Genomic DNA, 13510 nt, shown 5'->3' on the forward strand with positions numbered 1-13510 from the left:
AAGTTGCTGGAATTCCAGGCATGTGCTTCCACAAAGGAGGCTCATTTCCATTCTTGTCTGAAAATGTTTTTATGAATCCCATTGATCATCAGAGCCTCTCTCTGTTGGGGAAATTATTATTATTGCTTTGATGGCCTAAATGAATTATAAATAAACTGAGAAAAGATGACGTTGACTTAAGAGAAAATACCAAAATGAGAACCCAAAGACCACAGCTGGGGCTTATAGAATGGAACGTTCCCTCTGAGATTTTTAGTAAGGCATACTTATTGTTGCTGCCTCAACATCTTGAAAGAGTCTCAACCTGGAAAAATATATTCAAATAACTCAGAATTATGAGATAGCCCCTTTCCTATTTGAAAACCTCCAATAATTCCTCAGTACCTAATCTACCAATTAAGACCTTCTTCATTCAAATAACCTCCATTATCTGATTCCATTCCCAATACTGTTGGAAGTGGCCTGATATGGTCTGGTATGGAGTCTGAGGCTACACACCAAGACAGCTTTATTTGTTCAAGCCCTGGGACCCCCAAACCCCATAGGAGCAGAGTCATAAACTATGAATGAAAATTAGGAGTTGAGTAAAAAACAAACAAACAAACAAAAAATGCCTGTAAGGTTATTTGGAGGGTCTTAAAATTAAATGGGTCAAAAAGAGATACTGAAACTGGACCATGGATGTAGAATATCAAGCCAAGCCATATGAATTAGTAAAACCCAATGGGAGCAGTGAGATTTAGTAAAATCTAAGGCAGTCATCTGTAGAATTCACTGATGAGGAAGATTTGTTTCTACTGTCTTCCCTGGTCTTGGCACAGTCAGTCCCTCCCCTGCATGAAGTGGTGTCAATTCTTCCTAGGTGATCCTCGCACAAAGCTTTGACTTTTCTCAGGGTTCTGTGCTCCATGACTTTCTCAGACTGCGAGGGTTTGGAACCTCTGTGGTATTGCCTAATTAAGAAGCAGAGCTCAGGGGCTGGGGTTGTGGCTCAGCCTAGCATGTGTGAGGCCCCAGGTTCGAACCTCAGCACCATATATAAATAAATAAAATAAAGGTATTGTGTCCAACTACAACTAAAAAATAATATTAAGAAAAAAGAAGAAGCAGAGCTCAGTACGTTTTTCACTATGTTTTTAGCAGGAGATGAGTTAAATGTTCCAGCCCGGTAGATGGGGACTATCATGAGTTCAGGTGTGGGGTAGAAAGCATGTGCAGGAGGGCTTCTGAAGCCATGGATGATCTCCTTGTTGAAGATTTCCAGGTTCTAAGCTGTTAATTTGCCAGGAAGAAAGCCCTATGACATTGCTTAATGCAGGTGTCCTTCCTGGTTCTTGTGGTCAATTGCCATAAACCATCAGAGAGTATCTTGACAATCTCTGAGCCACTTATATATAGCTCCTTCTGGCTCCTATTGAGATGTTAGATATTAGAGATGCTCTCAGGTCTTGCTCCTTAAGTCAGCTATTGGAAAAACCAATTGCAGATCAATATTTGTTCAAGTGACAGAGAATTACACCAGGAAGGCTGGATCAAGGGGAACTTTTGAAGGCTGCCTGCTGAATATATATAGTTTTCAAAGTTAAAGAGAAAACAGAAACAAACCTGTGTTGAATACAACTTATTAAAAGGATTTGTGAAAATAAAATATATAGAAGCCAAGAGAATGGGTAAATTAGAAGGTAAACAAAAGTGAAGGGAAAGAAAGGTCTTAGGAATTTGCAGGCTTAGAATCTGGGAGAAAGCACTGGTGAGTCACCAGCTATCTGGGTTGTCCCAGGCAAATGCAAAATGAGTCCTTAGCCAGGATCTATCTAGCCTCCCCACCCTTGCGCTCCCCGCTGCAGGCAACTCAGTCCCTTGAAGGGAAGACTGCCTGTCCCCTAAGAGGGGCCTAGACCCTCCCTGACACAGATTTCATGATATAGGCAGCCACTTCCCCCAAACAACCTTAGAAACTCTTGGTTGTTTCTGATGATAGGCAAACTGGCAGCCCTTGGGGGATGGGGGATGGGAGGAATTCAGTCCAAGAATGTATTAACTTGTTGATATGCTCAGTGATTAAAACAAAACAAAACAAAAAACCGAAGACAGTATTTTTAAAGTAAAATTTCCCATGAAAATTGATTTCATCTTCTTAAAAAAAAATTAAATGATCTGGCAACACAGGGCCCTAATGGCAAAAATGGCCCTAAGCAAAGGTGTCCCTTATTTGTTGAGTTTCTGCCAAACTTTGCATCTCTACCATCCTCAGGCTGGGTGGCAGTTCTCATTAATCATCAATCTTCTACTGTTTTTCTAACATTTTTTTCCCACACCCACGTCTTTATCATTAATGTAGAAAAAAGTTTAGACAAAAAATTTAAAGAAATCCTATTTCTCTATAGAAATTAAGAATATTGTTCTGTGTTTGTTATGTAAAGAATGACTGACTTTAAAGGCTAGATTTTCTCTTCTAAAATCAAATGAAGAACTAGGATAAATGAAACAATACAAGATGAAAACATTACCAAACTGAAAATGAGAATAGAGTTTGTTTTTATACCTGAATAAAATGAAGTTGTTGCAATAATGTAGTTAGGAATTTGATGCCAGGGCATTTAAACCTGTTACAGATGGAGGGCTTATAACAGCATCTAATGAATGTAGCAAAGGAGATTTTCCCTGATCAGCACAGGGAACCAACTAAATGTGCTGAACACAGGGCAGCAAAAAGGGAGGAGCAGTTGTTGGGTCACCAATAAACTGCATCTTTTTTCCCAACCTAAGTTCTCAACAGGGTGAGAAACAGAGGTTGAAGATGGAGGCTAAAATGTCACCTTTTCCATTGAGAGAGGCACCACTGAGAATGCAATTTGATGAAAAGAGCCACTTGGAGCCTGCAGACTGAATTCCAGGTTCCAGCCCTACCCACGCTCAGGCCTACAGACTAAACCCTCCAGCAGATTTTGTTCAAGAGAATGAAGCTGAAAGCAAGAAGCCAAACAAACATACCCAGTTTATCTTCCCAAATTTTCAAATCAGGTAAGCCACTGGCAAACCACCAACGATGGTATTCTCTTGAGGAAAAGGCAGGTAGAAACACCACCCTCCAGTTAGCTCTTATTGAATGGCATTAACGAGGATTTAGATGGGACCAAAGAATTCTTAGGTGTGCCGACCATGACAGGAAAAGGTTGGGTAAAACTCATGAAATGTGACCATTGCTGGTGTTCCTGTGGAGGATAGCATCAATGTCTGATGGCTTGTAATCCTAATCTATGGTGGAAATCTGCTCTGTATTCATGGAACATACAAATGGAAGTGATTATATGCAGTACCATGTGGAATCCCAAGGGAAATATGCCAACATTGGAATCCTAATTTTGTAAGGATCTTGGGAATAGTTACCCTAAATATAAAAACAGATACCTACATTCACATAGCTGCTTTCTATTATAAATAGAATTAAACTAATCTCACAGGTTTCAATGCTAAGTTTGGAGCAGTACAGCATAATATGCAAGACCCCAGATACGGCGCTATAGTGTGTAAGGAAAGGAGGGCAGACGTCCTAAACAAAAGAGAAATGAAACATCACCTCATCTGGGCATCCTTAAAAGACCCTTTCTCACGACTAGAGAGTTGGTCATTCTCTGGGCTGGGTTCCCACAGCACTTGGAACTTTTGTTTGATCCAGTTAGCATTCTGCATTGCAAATACAGAAACCCACTTGAGCTGGTTACAAGTGGAATCACATTATAAGGATCCAGGGTGTCCCACAGAATACAGACACACTTGCAGGCAGGCTTCAAAGAGGGCTGCTGCCAGGGGCTGGCACAGGGCCCAGAGCACCTTCCTGCTGCCTCTTCCTGGGCTTCTCTCTGACCAGGCCCTTCCTTCTTTCTTGGCAATCTGCTTTGCTCTGCTTTTGAGTCCACTGTGTAAGCCACGTGGAGAAAACTGACTCCCTCTTCCTTTTTCTCAGCCATTCTCCCTCCTCCTGTCTTCCTCTACCACTCCTCTTGCCCTACTCCCCTTCCAAAAGCCTAGGAGAAAAAATTCAGATTGGCCTGGGTTAGATCAGCTGTTCACCCATGGGCCAATCTGCAGCCTCCAGGCAGGCAGACAGGCTCAAGTAGAAACAGCTATCCCTTCCTGCCTCTCCTCCAGCACCCACCATCAATTTAGAAGGATCAGACTGACAATCCAATAGGTGTCCACTATAACATGGTGTACACGTGTACTGATAATTCTCCAGGCTGAAAACACACAAGCACACACACTGCTATGGAGCTGTGTCCCTCAGGATTTTTTTTCAGTTACAATTAGAAGAAATGAATTCTGACAACCTACACCAGGACCAGATTTCAATGGAAAGATTTGGGCAGCTGACAGACTCAAAGGGAAATCTGAACATCTGGGTTCAGGAAGGGCAGAAGCTGGTCTGCTCCTGACTGTTAGGTAGTCAGCATTAGTTGAGGTCAACTCAGGGCACTGTCATGCCTTGTGTTGCCCCTTAGCTCAAGACTTAGGCCATATCCCAGGGAGAAGCCATCAGAGTGTGTTAGCTCTGGGTCAAATGGTCCATGCCATCCCATTGGTGGGTCCATCAGTGCTGATCCACTATGCCATGTACTGTTGCTAGAGATGAGCTGAGATGTACAGTGAGACACCGGTACCCTGAGGAGCTATTAGTACATTCTCTGGAGGTAAGTAAATTCTCACTAATTAGTCTACTCTGCAAGCAAGGATCATTCAGGACCACAAAGAAATACTAAGGTCACTTAGGTAGATGATTTATTTAATTAGTTAATTCATTCATTCATTCAGTGGTACCAGGGATCAAACCTAGTACATGCTAGGCAAACTCTCTACCACTGAACTACATCCCCAGCACTTTTTATTTTATTTTCAGGCAGGATCTCTCTAAGTTGCCCAGGCTGGCCTTGAATTTCTGATCCTGCTGCGTCAAACTCTCAAGTCGCTGAGATTTCAGGTATGTGTCACTGTGCCTGGAGATTTTTTTTAAATGTGTATTTTTATACTTCTCATAATTGTTTCATTAAGTTCTTGTATCAGAATTTGATGTAACCATGTGAGATATTGACTGCCACCTGAGACCTTGTTTTTAATGGCATGAATACCTGCTTAGGTAAAATTTAACAAATTTTAAAATTGCTTACCTTTCTGTGGAAATGCAAAGCACATGAAAATAGGTCAAGTGTTTCCTTTGTAATCTCTTTAATTATACAATCTCTAGGGTTTTGTTGTTGTTGTTGTTGTTGCTTTTGCATTTCATTACCATTAACATTCTCATGCCGTTCATTATTTTCATGCCCCAAAACAATTATTTTCTTTGGGGTCACTTTCTGGCATTTTGCTGTGTCTTAGTCTGGAGAAACTGAAGGGTGGAATCCAAACAAAACTGTGTTTACTTTTTCCACACTTCAGGAACCGGAGTAAATTCAGTCCCCAGAACCCTAGGGGGGAGGAAAAAGAAAAAAAGACTTTTCTTTGTACGCAACTGAAATTAGCAAAGAAGGCTTTATTTACACTGCACATTAGCATCCTAATTAAAAGGGTAAGGCAATACATAGATAATGATAGATAATTGCCCTTGACAGCAGTTATTGATGAGATATGGTAATCACATGGCCAAAGGCATTTTCATGCTAATAGAGTGGAATTCTATGAGCTGCCCCAATTTTTATAGAAGGACCATTACATCTGGGCAGAAGATTTTCCAGAAGTCTCCTTTTCCAGTGCTTCACCTGGGTTCCAAGGAGTACAGTCATCCTTCTTTATCCACAAGGGAATTGTTCCAGGACACCCTCCCCCCACCCCATGCCCTCCACAGATACTAAAATCAAAGAATGCTTCAGTCCTTTATGTAAAATGGCTTAATATTTGCATACAACTTACACACATCCTCCTGTACGTTTTAAGTCATCTCTAGGTGGTTTGTAATGATCAGTGCAATGTCAATGCTGTAAATAGCCATACTGTGTTGTTCAGGAAAAACAAGGGAAAAAAGTCTGCACATGTTCAGCATGGACAATTTTTTTCCCAAAAACATTTTTGATCCACAGCTGGTTGAATAGATAGGTGCAGAACCTATGGACATAAGGAGTGACTCTACCATTTTCTCTCAGGTACCTCTTGCTTAATTGGATTGGCTTCAGGAAAGGGAGAGAGCCCAAGCAGCCTTGGCATGTCCCAGGCTGAGGCTGGAGGCTGTGGTCAGTCTGTCCAGCCTCCTGCCTCTGTTGTCTCACCTTTGTATCCTCCTTTCCACGTGTCAGCTCCTAATGTGGGACACTGCTGTTGAGCTCTGGTTTTATGCCTAGGTGAGTGTTCAACAGTTTATTTTGATGACTTGCTTTTGGATTCAGATTTAATAAATCCAGAGATGGTGGGCTGAGGTTGTGGCTCAGAGCGCTTGCCTAGAATGTGTGAAGTGCTGGGTTAGATCCTCAGCACCACCTAAAAGTAAATAAGTAAAATAAAGGTGTTGTGTCCAACTACAACTAATATATATATATATATATACAATTGCCTTCTTAGAAGTCAAGAAAAAATTAATCCAATCAAGTTTCTACTGGCAGATGGATACTGCTGTAAATCAAGCAGGACTTCTCCCTTCCATATTATGTTGGAGCATATGCAATTGCTATTTAACCACTTTAAAAATTACTGTTTTTTTTAATTGTGGTACAGTTTTTAGTTGTACAGGTTAGTGGTATTAAACACATTCATAATGTGTGATTATCTCTACCATTCATGTCCATACCTCTTTTTAATTTTCCCAAATGGAAATTCTGTACCCATTAGATATTGACTCATATTTCTCCCTCACCAATCCCCCACCCAGCAACTCCCATTTTATGTATTTTTGATTTTTGATTTTTTGTGTGTGGTTTTAACTACTCTATCTACTGTAAGAGGAATGATATATTTAGTTTTTTTGGGAGGGGTTGTGCACGTGTGTGTGTGTGTGTGTGTGTGTGTGTACGTAGCTTATTTCACTCAGCATAATGTCCTCAAGGTTGATCCAGGTAGCACGTGTCATAACTTCCTTTATAAAGCTGAATAGTTTTCCATCGTATGTATACACCGCATTTAGCTATTTCATTCCTTTGTTGATATACACACAGGTTGCTCCTATGTTTTAGCTATTGGGAATAATGCTACTGAACATGAGTGTACAAATGTCTCTTTGAGACTCTCCTTTCAGTTTTTTTTTTCATATACACTCAGAAGTGGAATTGCTGCATCAAATGGTAATTCCGTTTTTAATTTTTTGAGGAGCCCCATACTGTTTCCCAGCAGGTATACTATTTTACATTCCCACCAGTGGTGCCCAGGGTTCCAATTTCTCCATATCCTCACCAACATCTGATTTTTGTTTTTTCAGTAGTGACCACCCCTGGATATTAAGTGGTATCCCATTGCTTTGATTTGCATCTCTTTAATGATTATTGGTGGTAAACATCTTTACATGTGCTTATTGACCATTTGTAGATCTTCTTTGTAGAAATGTCTATTCAAGTCCCCTGCCTGTAGATTGCATTATCTGTTTTTGTTGTTGTTGTTGTTGTTGTTGCTGAGTTTTAAGATTTCTCTATATATTCTGGTTATTGATGCCTTATCAGATGTATGATTCGCAAGTAGTTCTCCCTCCTGTGGATTGCCTTTTAACTCGGTTGAAAGCGTCTTCTGATGAATAAAATTTAAAATTTCTCAGAAAGTCCGATTTGTCTGTTTTTTTTTCTCTTGTTGCTTGTGCCATTGATTTCCATACCCCCCCCAAAAAAAAAATCACTACTGAAACCAATTTCTGTGAAGTTTTTGCCCTGCGTTTTCTTCTAAAAGTTTTATGGCTTAAATCTTACATTCGGGTGTTTGGCGCATTTTGGGTTCATTTTCTGTATAGTATTGGACTAGGGTCCAACTTCAGTCTTTTGCATGAGGATATTCACTTTTCCTGGCACCATCTGTCCTTTCCCATTGGATGATCTCAGCCCCCTTGCCAATTATCTCCTCATCCTATGTCTGGACTGTTTCTTCTGTCCCATTGGTTTATGGGTCTATCTTTATGTTAATACCCCTCTGTTTTGATTACTGTAACTTGGCGGTAAGTTTTGAAGCCAGAAAGTGTGAGTCTTCTAACCTGTTTTTCTTTTTCAAAAATGTTTTGGAAAATTGGGGCTGCTTGAGATTCCAAATGAATTTCAGCGATGTTGTTTCTATTTCTGCATGTGTTTAACCATTTTTTTTAATTTTTGAAATCTGAAATTTTATGTGATTCAATGTAATCGTTGAACTCTGTGGTGACAGTGGGGTGAGTTAAGCAGAAGGAGGAGGGAACTGATTTGTTTTTTGAACACAAACATATGAAGTCATTGAGCACATGGCTCGGAAGATATTTGTTCATCCTAATTAGAATAAGGTAGACTCCATGTGTGTATGTCAAAATACATTCTACTGGTGGGTATAACTAAAAAAATTATTTTAAAAAATAAAAGAAGGTATTCATTAACCAAATAAATAAGCAGTGGCATAAAATATAAGTAGGATGTAGTAACATCTTGCAGAGTGCTTATGTATGTAAGCCCTTTTATGTAAGAAATATATATGATAAGTGAGCATAAAATGTCTGCTATGTGGTAGCAACTCCATAGATGTCAGAAAACATTTGAGCCTGAGGCTCAGAGAGGTGAAATAACATACCTAATAATAAATAGCTAATAAGCAGTGGAGACAAACTTGAGTGTATTTGGTTGAATTAAAAACTAAGCAGGATGTGGCGGTGCACCATGATGCCATCCACTCAGAGGCTGAGGCAGGAGGCTCACATATCCCATACCAGCCTCAGCAAGCACATTCTAAGCAAGGGTTCTTCCACTGAGTTACCTCCCCAGCCCTCTGTTCCCCACCATTCACCTCCAGTTTTTAATCACATTTACCAGTGAAGTCTCTGAGGTGGTCATCTGGATCTGGGCCTCTGCAACCAGAAATAAGGGCAAAGAACTTGCCTCAGCTAGAGGGCCACTGGCATCTGCTCAGCACCCTCACCAGCCCTGCAAAATGTGCCATGTGACTGCTGTGAGGTGACAGGCACACAATTCTGCACTTGTGCTCCACTCCAGGGAGGAGGAAAGAAGAGGAGCATTTGCTGAGGTGCCTTTTGTGAGCCAGCCACCACACTAAGACCCTTGCTTATATTCTTTCTTGTGCTGTTCATCAGAGTCCGTCGTTATCCTTATTCAAATGTGAAAACAGAACTCACCAACACAAGGACCACAATGCATTTCAAACCTGCCCTCCCTTGTTCCAGAGCCCTGGAGATCTAAGATGGACTGGAATCATATCATCATAAGAACATAAGACAGCCAGAGGAGAGATGCAAGACTGAAATATCAGAAGATAGTCCCAGCTTACTCTTCCTTCTGGTTATAAAATGTCATCAGGCTGAAATTGTTTAGAGATTCCCAAGTGCTTACTGAGGCCCCACGGTGGGGAGTGGGGCTCTGTCTGCCACAACTGCCCTGTCACTGGGAATTAGGAGAGAGGGACAGGAAGATGCAGTGCCTAGTAAAACCTCTCTTCAAAGGAAAGAAGGGAATAAGAAAATGATGGGCCAAAAGAAGAGTAGAGAAGGAGGTTGTGTGGCACAGAGACCAATAGCAAGGATTCTAGAGCCAGGTTTGAAATATGCCTCCACCGCTGGGTGCTGTGTGATCTTGGAAAAATTATGTCCCCTCTTTGTGGCTTCATTTCCCCATCTCTATAAATCAAAATTAATAAGGTTGACCTCACTGGATCCAAAATAACAGGGATTTAAATGGCTGTTTTTGTAAGGGGCCTAGCATGTATTAAGACTTTACTAACCCTTTGGTTCTCTATCTTCCTCCTAGGGATTAGAGAAAGCAACCAGCGCTTTGTTTAAATGCATATAAAAAGGTTTCAGGCAGCTTCTTAACAATGAGAATCTTTGTTGGTGAATATGCAAATGAAAGGTTAAGAAACCTTGAGGTTAAGAAACCTTGGCCAGAGGATCCCTATCTCTGCTTACAATCTGGCTAATCACCAGAGTTTTCCACCTGGGAAAATGGCTGAGGCTCCTGATTAGGCCACTCTGTCTCTGATGGGGGTGAGCCTGCCCCCTCCCTGACTCCAGCCCACGCTGGGCTGAAAAGGGTCACGGGGTGGGGAGCTCTCACCTCTCAGGGCTCTCTTTGTCATTCGAAGATGGGCCAAACCTTAGATGGAAGGGGAGGAAGGCAAGTATGGGGGTGTTACAGTTGAATCTTCTGTATGCTGTGAAATGTGCAGAAACAAGAGGTCTATAGGAATAAAAATCACAGATGTCAGAATCTAAGGCCATCATTTGACACACATCCTTTCATCAGTATCAAGATGATCCCAGCTATGACTTACAGAGAAATTCAATGTTCCTAGCACACGCTTTGTTTTTTATTTCAAAGTATAAGAATTATTTTAATTATTTTTTCTATTTGTAATTGCTTTTTTTTTTTTTTTTTGGATCCTGATGCCTTAGTCTCTGTTCATTGCTGCTTCTCAGAGAGCTTACATTAATACACTGGCACATTGGATCTAACCTGTGTCCCTGCCTCCTCCTTCAGCTTAGTGTTAATCCTGTGCCTTGATTGCCTGCATCACCCAGCCCTGGGTGTTCTGCTTTCCCTCTCCTGTTACTGAAGGCAAACATCACAAATGAGCCCTTTAACCCCCGCCCCCTGCTTTCTTCAGCTCTATTTGATACCTAGGTTTGTAAAAAAAACCAAAAAAACAAAAAAACAAAAACAAAAACAAAACAACAACAAAAAAACCCACAAAAAACACTCATTGAAGATGAGTTATTTAAACTGACAAAATGCAGTTTTATGCAACCCCAGCCCTAAAAACAGTACAGAGCTGATCTTTACCATTCTGTAGAATAAAAAAGAACCAAAGTGATTCAAATGACTGTTTATTTAGTGCAGAAGGCACGGGGACCAAGCTGGGCAGATGACATTTTATTTCCTCTCCTTTCATTCCTTTCTCCTGATACATGAACACTTGCCCTCTGGGCAAGCAGACTGGTTGTTTCTGTTGGGAGGATGCATATATTTACTGTTTTATCACTATCTTTAGATTTTAACTTGGTTTTAGTTTGGGGATCACATGGTGGTACTGGGAGCCCAAGAAAGACCTTTGCATGCTATTAGAGGGGAGATTAAGGCAGAAGGATATCAGATAGGTCTGCAACACATGTTTGCATTAGACAAACATAAGCCAGTTTACTTCCAGAAGCTTGTGTTTCCTCTTCTACACTCACTTGCTTAAACTTAATGGCATGCTTTTTAGGAAATGATTGCATGCTATGAAGGTAGTTTCCCCCCCCCACCCCCTCCCAAACAGGTTAAGACACTAGTAGCCATGCTAACTTTGCTTTTCTAAGATGATGTCCAAACTCTGGGAAGTGCAGCTTGGTGGAATAAAAAACTATTTCACCATCCCCAATGGAGTCCTTGAGGAAATGAAGAGCTGGTTTGGCCATGCAATAGGGTATAAAAGTATTGAGTAAGCTAACGATTTTCAAACTTCACTATGTTTGGGATTAATCAGGAGATGATTTAAAAAAAAATCTATGCAGTTGCTCGAGCTCTACTCCAGAGATTCTTTAATGGGTCTAGACATAAGTGTTCTTTACAAGCTCTTCGGGTGATTCTAAAGGCACCCTGTGTTCAGAATATTTGTGTTAAGCTCTCATTTACAGAAAGACCCAGAATTTATTTTAGAAGGATCTATGAGAAAAAATTATTGTTTGATAGTTCTTGGTCAGCTTTTTGCAAATGAACACTGTGAAATAAATCCAGTAGAAATGACTTTTTAGGGCCTCCTGTGTAAGCAGGGTGCCCCCCATAGTTTCTCTCCCACCTTGCCAGGGATTAAATCCAGGAACACTTTACCACTGAGCCATATCCTCAGCCCTTTTTTTGTATTTTATTTAGAGACAGGGTTTCACTAAGTTGCTTAGGGCCTCACTAAGTTGCTGAGGTTGGCTTTGAATTTGTCATCCTCCTGCCATCCATCCTGAGCTGCTGGGATTACAGGCGTGTGCTCCCCATACCCTATAGTTTCTTAAATTATTTTTTTACTTTTGCACCCTTGAGTCTGCCATGGGTGTAGGCTTGCTGACTCCTGAGATGCTCTCAAGCCATCTTTCCTATTGTCTCTCAGTACTTAGCTTCTTTTTAATGACCATAATCTCTTCAACAACCACAGTTTCCTTGGTCCTATTAGGACCTATGTTCTTCTCTGGCCCAACTGAAAATTTTTCAAATCTTTCCTCCATACTTTTTACTTCTGATTTTCAGCCAGCAATATTAATGCCACCACCTGAACACTGCATTGCCTTGAAATTTGTACCGTCATACTAATTGGTCCATCATTTTTACATTTAGCCTTACAGGAAGTTTGGGGACATGGTCAAAATGTAGAGTGGTTATTTGTCAAGATGTAACACAAATGGCCTCTATTTCAATTACCAGTCGAGTCCTCATTCCCATCTGAAAGCTCATGAGCACAGTCCTTACTCTCTGCATTTTTCTCAGCATTCTGGTCTTCTGGGATTTCCACAAGAATCATTCATTAAACTCCACTTAGAACATTCTACACCTGTTTCACCTGAATCTCACAATTGTTCTGAATTCTTCCCATAAACCGGTTCCAAGGACTACTAAACTACATGGTCAGGTACGTTATAGCAACACCCCTACTCCTGGTACAAAGAATTGTTAATTAAATTTTTATACAAATGTTCAAATTACCTGATTAATATGACCTAAAGGGGAAAAAAGTTTATTTGGGAGCTGGGCGCAGTGGGGCACACCTGTAATCCCATTGTCTTAGAAGGCTGAGGCAGGAGGATCCTGAATTCAAAGCCAGCCTCAACAACTTAGAAAGGCCCTAAACTATTTAGCATGAAGTGTCTCTAAATAAATAAATAGGGTTGGGGATGTGGCTCCGTGGTAGAGCACCCATGGGTTAAATCTCCAGTATTAAAAAAATAAAGTTTATTTGAGCTCATGGATTCAGAAGGCTGACTCCATTGCTATGGGCCTGGGGTGAAGCAGAATATCATGTTGGAGGAAAGTTGCTCCACTCACAGCAGCTGAGGCACAGAGAGAGCAAGGAGACAGGCAAAGTATAATCCCCAGTGGTACACCCTCAGTGACCTGCTTCTTTCAGCCATGCTCCACCTGCCTATAGTTACCATTCAGTGGTCCAATTAAATTATTAATCTACCAAGTGGATTAATCCACTGATATGGTTATAGCTCTAATCATTGTCTGAAAGCCCCACATCTGAACCTTTCTGCATGGGGAATTATGCTTTTAAAATATGAGCTTTTGGAGGGACATGTCTAGATCCAAACCATAACAGTGGTTTCTAACTACTGAAATTTATTTTTTACTGTATTTAACTAATTCTTCTATAATTAATAACCATCTAACAACCA

At 40.8% G+C, this 13510-nt stretch overlaps 1 long non-coding RNA gene across 3 annotated transcripts in view; it reads left to right on the forward strand.

The window, feature by feature from the left end:
• LOC120892932 (uncharacterized) overlaps nt 1-13510 on the forward strand; it is a 42446-nt gene that overhangs the window by 10654 nt on the left and 18282 nt on the right. For 2 of the 3 annotated variants that reach the window (XR_013423878.1, XR_013423879.1), the window contains exons 2-4: nt 2770-3024; nt 4898-4978; nt 6135-6329. This is a non-coding gene — a long non-coding RNA (uncharacterized LOC120892932). Of the gene's footprint in view, nt 1-2769; nt 3025-4897; nt 4979-6134; nt 6330-6546; nt 7730-13510 lie in introns of those variants that run through there. The other variant, XR_005737770.2, reaches the window with a different exon arrangement.

Source organism: Ictidomys tridecemlineatus, chromosome 7, assembly GCF_052094955.1.
Source record: "Ictidomys tridecemlineatus isolate mIctTri1 chromosome 7, mIctTri1.hap1, whole genome shotgun sequence".
In the NCBI taxonomy this organism is placed as follows: domain Eukaryota; kingdom Metazoa; phylum Chordata; class Mammalia; order Rodentia; family Sciuridae; genus Ictidomys; species Ictidomys tridecemlineatus.